This window comes from Sminthopsis crassicaudata, chromosome X (assembly GCF_048593235.1).
Source record: "Sminthopsis crassicaudata isolate SCR6 chromosome X, ASM4859323v1, whole genome shotgun sequence".
Classification (NCBI taxonomy): Eukaryota; Metazoa; Chordata; class Mammalia; order Dasyuromorphia; family Dasyuridae; genus Sminthopsis; species Sminthopsis crassicaudata.
The window spans coordinates 5008821-5018948 of record NC_133623.1 but is presented as its reverse complement, the minus strand read 5'-3'; positions in this window follow the sequence as shown (position 1 = coordinate 5018948).

The following is a 10128-nucleotide window of genomic DNA, read 5'->3' as shown; positions in this document are numbered from 1 at the left end:
CTCATTGGGTGCTCTGAGCTGCAGGAAAAGCTCTTTCATTTGAAAGAGGTGAAAAAGAACAAGTCCTCTAACTGTAGTTTTTTTCTTTTCCCTCCCCCTCAACTTCTCCTGTGAGGAGAGAGGATAAATAAAGAAACCTATTAGTAAAGACCCAACTCTTCCTCCTTTGTCCATGAAATGAAGATGATGGGAGTTTAGGAGCTCAGATGGGGGTTTTAGGGCAACAGTTTGAAATGTCAAGGTAACCAAGGATCAATAAATCAACACTTATTAAGCACCTCCTATGCTCAACTTGCTAAGTACTAGGGATTTAAATGTGAAAGGGTAAAAAAACATGTTTTGGGGTTCTGGACAAAGGAAAGAGAAAGGGACAGTGGATCAGAAGCAATCACTTCGTTTATCAATCACTAGTGGTGAGTATACACTTCTTTTACTACTCTTTTTGAACAGAGATGGAATGAAGGGAGAGGAAAAAGTAGAAGAGGATGGAATAGAGAGATACAAATTAACAACATTTCACCCACAAAACAGAAGAGAACAGACAAATGGATTAGAAAGTAGAATCCGACAATATATTGTTTACAAGAAACACATCTGGAAAAGAGTTTTAAAACAAAGAAAAGAAGCAGAATGTATCAGGCTTCATGTGAATTCAAAAAAGCAGAGGAAACAATCATCATTTCAGACAAGACAGTAGTAAAAAAAGACATGATGAAAAGATATAAATAGGGAAGCCACATTATGCTTAAAGACACCTTAGACAACAATGTGTGTGTGTGTATGTGTGTAAAGTACACACAATACATATGTTTATATACACAGTCATACATATTTTTATATATATATATATATAATATACACATAGGTATAGCTTCTAAATATAAAAATTTGCTTCTTTTCAGGGATAAAGAGACAGCAAACCTGTAATACTAGAGATTCCTATTGAACTTTTTTAGACCTAAGCCAAGAGATCTTGAATTTTAAAAATATTTTGAGAAGAGGTCAAAACTGCCCAAGGAGTCCAACATGCGCGCACACAAACTCTTAAGGATCCCTGTTTTTCAATTGTTTCAATTGTGTCCTACTCTTTATGATGCCATTTGGGATTTCTTTGCAAAGATACTGGAAAGGGATTATCAATTTTTTCTCCAGTTCATTTGGTATTTGAAACTGAGGCAAACAGGGTTAAATGGCTTGCTCAAGGTCACACACCTAGTGTCAGAGGTCAGATTTGAAAGTAAAAAGATAAACAAGTTAATGACCTGAATGAATGTTAATAGACTTCTTTTTTTTAAAGAGTGAAAATGCTTTGTTGTGAACCACACAGTTCCCACAGTCCTCTCTCTGGATGCAGATGGCTCTTTTCATCACAAGACTATTGGAACTGGCCTGAATCATCTCACTGTTGAGAAGAGCCACGTCCATCATAATCGATCATCATATAATCTTGCTGTTGCGGCAAAATGATTTCCTGGCTCTGCTCGTTTCCCTCAGCATCAGTTCACGTAAGTCTCTCCAGGCCTCTCTGAAATCATCCTGCTGATCATTTCTTATAGAATAATAATATTCTATAACATTCATATACCATCACTTATTCAGCCATTCTCCCACTGATGGGCAGCCACTCAATTTCTTGCCACTACAAAAAGGGCCACCACAAACATAATAGACTACTGCTGATTGAGGAATAGGAATAAAAAGGAGTGCACACATTCTCAGCTATGCATGTACCTTTGCAAAAACTTATCTATTATATTAAGGCATAAAACCTCACCAAAGGCAGAAAAAGTAAGCACCTCTCCCCCCCCCCCGCCTCTCTCTCCCTCTCTCTCTCTCTCTTTCTCTCTGTCTCTCTGTCTCTGTCTCTCTGTCTCTCTCTCTTTCTCTCTCTCTCTCTCTCTCTCTCTCTCTCTCTCTCTCTCTCTCTCTCTCTCTCTCTTTCTCGCTGTCTCTCTCTCCCTCTTCCTCTCTCTCTCTCTCTCTCCCTCTCTCTTCTTCTCTCTCTCTGTCTCTCTCCTCTCTCTCTCTCCCTCTCTCTCTCTGTCTCTGTCTGTCTCTGTCTCTCTGTCTCTGTCTCTCTCCTCTCCCTCTCTCCCTCTCTCTCTCTGTCTCTCTCTGTCTCTCTCTGTCTCTCTCTTTCTCTCTCTCTCTCTCTGTCTCTCTCTCTCGCTGTCTCTCTCTCCCTCTCTCTCTCTCTCTTTCTCTCTGTCTCTCTGTCTCTCTCTGTCTCTCTCTCTCTCTCTCTCTCTCTCTCTCTCTCTCTCTCTCTCTCTCTCTCTCTCTCGCTGTCTCTCTCTCTCCCTCTCTCCCTCTCTATCTCTCTCTCCCTCTCTCTTCTTCTCTCTCTCTGTCTCCCTCTCTGTCTCTCTCCCTCTCTGTCTCTCTGCCTCTCTCTGTCTCTGTCTCTCTCTGTCTGTGTCTCTCTCTGTCTGTCTCTCTCTATCTCTCTCTCTGTCTCTCTCTCTCTCTGTCTCTCTCCTCTCTTTCTCTCTCTCTCTCTCTCTCTCTCTCTCTCTCTCTCTCTCTCTCTCTCTCTCTCGCTCTCTCGCTCTCGCTCTCTCCCTCTCTCTCTGTGTCTCTCTGTCTCTCTCTCTCTCTGCCAAAACAGAAATTCTGAAAAATCAAAGAAAAGATTAACCAAATTCAAAGAATAAAAACATTGAATTTATAATTGAATATATAATTAATATATAATAATTTATAAATAAAACTAGGAGCTACTTAATAGAAAAAAATCATAAAATAAACAGCTAATCTGTTTTTTAAAAAACAACAAAAAAGAGAGAAACACAAATTGCCGGAACAAAATGAAACAGGAGACTTCACAACAAATGAAAAATTATCAGACTTTTTTTCCCAATTATATACCAACAAAATGGGTAACTTAGAAAAAATAGATGCATACTTACAAAAATATAAAATACCAGGGGTAACAGAAAAAGCCATAAGGAATTGAAATTACACAGTTTCAGAAAAAGAAAATGAATAAACCATAACTGAACTCCCAAAGAAAAAAGGCTCAGGACGAGATTTACAAATGAATTCTATCAAATATTCAAAGAACAATTAAACTAAAAAACAAAAGGGAGAATAAAGGATTTTGCAAACTTCTTCTATAATACAAACATGGTCTTGATGCTACATCTGGAAGTTACAAAGCAGAAAAAGGAAATATATTAATAAATATATTAAATAAAATATTAGCACAGAGCCTGCAACAACATATTTAACAGATTATACATTATGACCACATTGGATTTATGCCAGGAGAATTCATTCAGTTGATTCATTATAAGGAAAATTGTAATACAATAGACTATATTAATACTAAAAAGTAATAAATTATATCCATAGATTTTGAAAATGGTTTTGTTAAAATATACCATTTCTGTTAAAAATGTTAAAAGCATAAGAATAAATAGAATATTCCAAAAGATGTAAATAGTATCTAGCTAAAACATTTTATGTAAATTATGTGGAAAGATTTTCTAATAAGAGCAACTACAAAGTCAAGATATTCATTATCCTCATTACTAGTTAATAGAGTTCTCCGAATACTAGTTATAGAAATAAAACAAGAAAATGAAACTGAGAGAATAAGCAGAGGTAGGGAGTAGCTAAAACTATTCTTTAAAGATATGATGTTTTATTTGAAGGGATTGTGGAAATACACCATTGCATATTTGGTGGAACTGTCAAGGAGTATAACCATTTTGTAAGCAATTAGCGATTATGTAAATAGAATGGCAAAAATGTCCATAATCCTATTTCTTTTTTTAAATCAATTAATTAATTAGTTCATTCATTCATTTACTTTACTCATTTATTTGTTTATTTATTTATAATTTACAAAGCATATGCATGGGTAATTTTTCCAACACTGACTCTTGCAAAACCTTGTGTTCCAAATTTTCCCCTCCATCCCCCCCATCCTCTCCCCTAGCTGGCAGGTAGTCCAATACATGCTAAATATGTTGAAATACATGCATACTCCTATTTCAATTCCAGACATTTTGTTAGGGGAGGTCTTTGGGATTAGCAGGAGCCCTGGATATCCAATTTTACTCACTGGAGAACTTCAGGACCAGCCTGAGCCCTGATATCGGTGAAGAGTGATGAGGCAAGACTCAGGAAGTTGTTAAAGCAGGGGTCTGTCTAGCCAAGGCAGTTTCCACTTTATATACCCTATAACCAACTTACTGCACATGCACCAACTTGTTTTTATGGATAAGTGTTTCCCACTTCAGAATAATTCTGCTTTAACTAAGCACAGGTGGTCACATCCCCTTGCCTTCTCAAGAAGGCAGAGATGCCCTTAGTGGGGATGAAGAGGCAGCAGGGTTCCTTACTGGGCTGAGGGTCTTATACCCCATCCAGGGTTCCCCATTATCTGTGGCCCTCAGCAACATATGTAGGTTGTTGCTAAAAAGAAAGTCCTCAAATATCCCCAAATATTAGCAGCACTCTTTTGTAGTAGCAAAAGGAGTGGAAAGAAAGTAGATATCCATCAAATAAGGGGACTAAGCAAATTGTGATACAGGAATATGATGTAATATTACAGTACTATAAGACATGACATGATGAATACAAAGAAAAATGTACAGATTTGCAATAAATGGTCAGAATGAAGTCAACAGAGCCCTCCCCTCTTAGAATTAGTTTCTTCCTCTGTAAAACGGAAGGATTGGATTGATGAAACTGACAGAATTCAAGTTCCTTTCAATTCTAAATGCTATCATCTTTAAAATGCTACAGTTCTAAGATTCTAATTAATTTAATTAAAGTCATATAACTAAAAGCCATGACAGCCAAGAGAAGGAAAATGTTGATTTCAGTGTGCCCCACAAAGTTCTGAAAACCTCCAAGTCAGTTCCAGATCCAAATGCTTTTTTGAAGGCTATTTTCAGTTGGGGTTTTGATGGGAAATGGTAACAGGGCTACCTCCAACCTGGCCCTCTATGTAAAATAGATGCAATTTCCTGGGGTTTAAGTGATACAATTGAAGAAACGTCTGGGAATTAGTCTGATATCCATATTTAGAAACTTCCCTGTTCTGAAACAGCAGCTTTCCCATATCACAATTCAAAGTGATGTTAAAGACAAACATATGGCTGTCAGCAATAACTTGTCTGCACACAGAAAGTCTGAGAAGGAGCCTAAAGGTGTTAACATTGAACATCCTATACATATATATATATATACACATATATATGAATATATAATATATATACACACATATATATGAATATATAATATATATGTATTATATTTAATACATATTATATATAATATATTAATTATATTATAATATATTATAATTTATAAATTATAATATATAATACATATTATATATAATATATTAATTATATTATTATATATTATAACTTATAAATTATAATATATTGTAATATTAATTCTAATATATAATACGTATTATATTTATATAATACATATTATATATATATATTGACTGTTTTATATATAGTCAACCTTGAATGACTAGGACCAATTCAAATTCAACTTTCCTAAAACTAAATTTATCTCCCTCCCAAATTTCCTAGCTTCCCCATAACTCTCTCAGTGATAACATCATTCCCCTAGTCATGTAGTCTGCAAAAGCAGCTGCCTTTGGTATTTCTTCCAAAGAACTCACATTCAAAAACTTAGCGCCTCCTACCATCACTCGTTCCTCAGACATTTCTCCAATATCCATCCAAGTCCTCCTTTTCACTTCTAATAGAAGCACCCTGCTTCAAGACACTACAACAATGGATCCATCATGAATAGGTTGCCATGTAAATTTCCCCCAAACAAACCTTGAATCAGCACCCTTGTAAATAATTTTAGTAGCTTTTTGTTGTTTCTGAATATAATCCAGATTTCTCCACCTGGAATTTAAGGTGTTTTCTTTTCTTTTTTTCTTTTTTTTTTTTGAGGGGGGGTGGGGATAGGGAAAGTGACCAACCTTTCCAGTCTTGTCTCATTCATGCTTTCACAGCTTTCTGCCAAAGTGGTTTCCCCACAAGAGGTCAAGAATTTCTTTTTTTTTTTTTTTTCCTGAAGCTGGGGTTAAGTGACTTGCCCAGGGTCACACATCTAGGAAGGGTTAAGTGTCTGAGATCAGATTTGAACTCCGGTCCTCCTGAATTCAGGGCTGGTGCTTTATCCACTGCGCCACCTAGCTGCCCCTTGAGGTCAAGAATTTCAAGGGAAATAATGAAAAATGAGTAGATGGGAAGGAAGGAGGCCTACAGATCTCAAATTATACTATACAAAGCTTCTTTAATTGTGGCTCATGACCCCTATATGGGGTTGCATAACTGATGTGAAGGTCATGAAATTATGGTTTATTATCAATAATTATTGACTTGTATCCTACTTTATATTCCGGAAGTTGCATAAAAATTTCTTTTTTAAAAATTTTTATGTATTTATTTATTTATTTTATTTTATTTTATTTTTTTTGCATAAAAATTTCTTGAGCAAAAAGGGGTTGTGAGTGGAAAAGAAGCCCTGTCTTATAAAGCCACAACCTTCAAGTTATTTGGTATTAGTCAGAGTCAAGAAGTCAGCCAGATTAGGTACACAATGGGTGTACAGTTGTCAGACACAGCATTTAATGCTAGAAGCAAAAGTTTTTCCCCACCACTGGGGAGAAGGGCTCTTAGAGTGGGAGTTGCTCCGGGGCAAGGACTGTTCTTGGCCTTTCTTTGGGCTTGAGCTTCAGAGTCTCAAACAGTTCCTGGCAAAAAGAGGACACTTAATGCTTATTAAGTGACTGATAGACTATTGGAAAAAAATAACAATGGGCCAGAAAATAGCATTAGATCAAGAACTGTCTGTTGGCAAGGAAATACATTAGTCATCACAATAAGCTCCCAATGAGTCCATGACCTTAAAGATCACAACACAAAATAAAGTAGATAAGAAAGGAAGGAAATGTCTTACACAACTCAATAAGGGAAAAGGTTCATAACTAAACAAGGGATAGAAAGGACCACAGATGGGGACAATTTTGATGACAAAACGGAAGGAAGGCACAAATACTTGAATGACACAATAATGGATGGACCCACCAAAAAGAAATGCCTGAGGACAGAGAAGGGGAAAACACACACAGAGTGAGGTATACAAGAAATTTGAATACACAAAGAGAATGTACAAGGAAACACTGAAAAACAAGATTTTACACCTTCAAAAGCAAGGATTGTAGTGTAAAAAACAAAGAAAAACCCCAACACAAAAGGGAGACACACAGGGGAATGGAAACAGTGCACAAAGTGATAACAGACACTCACTGGGAGTGGACAAAAAGAATATAAACACAAGGCAGAACAGGACAACTCGACAGGATAGAGGGGACATATACGGACAGGAGGGGACATGTGAACAGAAGGGGGACATCAGACAGGGAAGGGACACATGAACAGAGCAGGAACACACAGAAGACACACAGACAGAGGAGGGGCACATGGACAGAGAGGTGACATGGACAGAGGGGAACACACTGGGGCAGCCAGTGCGTAGAGTGCCAGCTTGAAGTCAGATTGTCCTCAGACACTTAACACTTTCTAGCTGGACCCAAGCATATCACTTAACCCCAATTACCTCAGCAAAGAAAGAAGAGGAATAAGAAGAGGAAGAGGAAGAGGAAGAAGAAAGAAGAAGAAGAAGAAGAGGAAGAAGAAAGAAGAAGAAGAAGAAGAGGAAGAAGAAAGAAGAAGAAGAAGAAGAAGAAGAAGAAGAAGAAGAAGAAGAAGAAGAAGAAGAAGAAGAAGAAGAAGAAGAAGAAGAAGAAGAAGAAGAAGAAGAAGAAGAAGAAGAAGAAGAAGAAGAAGAAGAAGAAGAAGAAGAAGAGAAGGAGGAGGAGGAGGAAGACATGGACAGAGGGAAGACACATGGATCAGGGGAGGCACACAGAGAGAAGAGGGACAAACGGACAGAAGGGGACACACGAAAAAAGAAGGGAAACATAGTAGATGACATGGAGAGAGGAAAGCTACATGGACAGAAATGTGACAGACAGAGAAGGGACACACAGACAAGAGGGGACACAGAGGGGGGAAACATGGATAGTGACACATGGACCTCAGAGGGAAGACACACAGACAGAAGGGGACACACAGACATAAAGGGGACACACGGACAGAAGAAGAACACACAACAGAAAAAGGACACATGGGCAGAAGGAGAGACAAGGACAGAGAGGAGACACAGGGACAGAAGGAGACACATAGAAGAGGGACACACATAGAGAGGGGGGACACAGACAGGGGATGCAGACAGAGGCAAGACACATGGACAGAAGAGGGACACATGGACAGAGGGGGGCTCACAGACAGAATGCAACATGGACCAGAAGACACAGACAGAGGAGGGACACACAGAAAGGGGGACACATGGACAGAGAGGAGACACATGGACAGAAGGAGACACACTGACAAAAGAGGGACACACAGAGAGGGAACACAGACAGAGGGAAGATACACGGACAGAGAGGGACACATGGACAGAGGGGGACACGGACAGAAAAGAGACACAGAAAGAAGAGGACACACGGGCAGAGGGGGGACACATGGACAGAGTGGAAACACTCGGACAGTGAAGGGGGACACACAGAAAGAAGGAGGACACATGGATAGAAGGGGATACATGGACAGAAGGGGACACATGAACAAAAGAGGGACACGCAAACAGACCAAAGACACATGAACAGAAGAGGGACACAAGGACAGAAAGGAGTGACATGGACAGAGCGAGGACACAGGGAAAGAAGAGGGACACACTAATAGAAGGGGACACAGGGACAGAGGAGGAACACATGGACAAAAGGGTGATACATGGACAAAAGGGTGACTTGGACACTGAAGGACACAGAGCAGGGACCAACTGACAGAGAGATGACACATGGACAGAGCGGACCACATGGGGGCAGCTAGTGCATAGAGTACCAGCTTGAAGTCACTTCTAACTCAGACACTTAACACTTCCTAGCCCAATGCCTCAACAAAGAAAGAAGGAGGAGGAGGAGGAAAGAAAGAAAGAAAAAGAAAAAAGTAAAATGAAAAAGAAGAAAAAGAAAAAAAAGTAAAATGAAAAAGAAGAAGATGAAAAAGAGGATGCGGAGTAAGGAAGAAAAAAAAGAGGAAGAAGACAAAAGAAAAAGAAGACAACAAGAAGAAGATAAAGGAGAAAAAAGAAGAAAACAGGAGAAGGAGAAGATGGAGGAGGAGGAGGAAGAAGAAAAAGAAGACAAAGAAGAAGGAAGAAAAAGAAGACAAAAAAGAAGAAAAAAGAAAAAGAAGAAGGCAGAAAAAAGAAGACAGAAGAAGAAGGGGAAGAGGGAAGAAAAAGATGATGAAGATGAAAAAGAAAAAGCAGAAGAAAAGGAAGATGAAAAAGAACAAGAAGGAAGAAAATGAAGATAAAAAGAAGATGAAGAAGTAAGAAGAAGAAAGAAGGAAAAAGGAAGAAAATGAAAAAGAAGAAAGGAAGAAAAAGAACTCAAAGAAGATGGAAGGAGAAGAAAAAGAAGAATAGAAAAAAGACTAAAAGGAAGACAAAAAAGGAGACAAAGAAGGAATAAAAAAGATGAAGAAGGAGGAGGAAGGAGGAAGAAAAAGGAAAAGATGATGAAGAAGACAAAGAAGAAGAAGAAAAAGGAAGAAAAAGAAAAAGATGATGAAGAAGACAAAGAAGAAGAAGAAAAAGAAAACAAAGAAGAAGGGGAAGAAGAATGAAAAAGAAGGAAGAAAAAAGATGAAAAAGAAGGAAGAAGACAGAAAAGAAGAATAAGAACAAGGAAGAAGAAAAGAAGAAAAAGACAATGAAGAAGGAAGAAAAAGAATACAAAAAAGAAAGAAGAAAAAGAAGACGAAAAAGAAGAGGAAAAAGGAAGGAAAAGAAGATGAAAAGATGAAGAAGAAGAAGGAAAAAGAAGGAGCAGGAGGAGGAGGATGAAAAGAAGATGAAAAACAAGATGAAGGAGGAAAAAGGAAAATGAAGAAGAAAAAAGAAAAAGAAGAAAGTGGAGGAGGAATAAAAAAATGAAGAAGAAAAAGAAGACAAGATGAAGAAGAGAATCTAGAAGAAGGAAGGATGAAGAAAAAGAAGAAGAAAGGAAGAAGA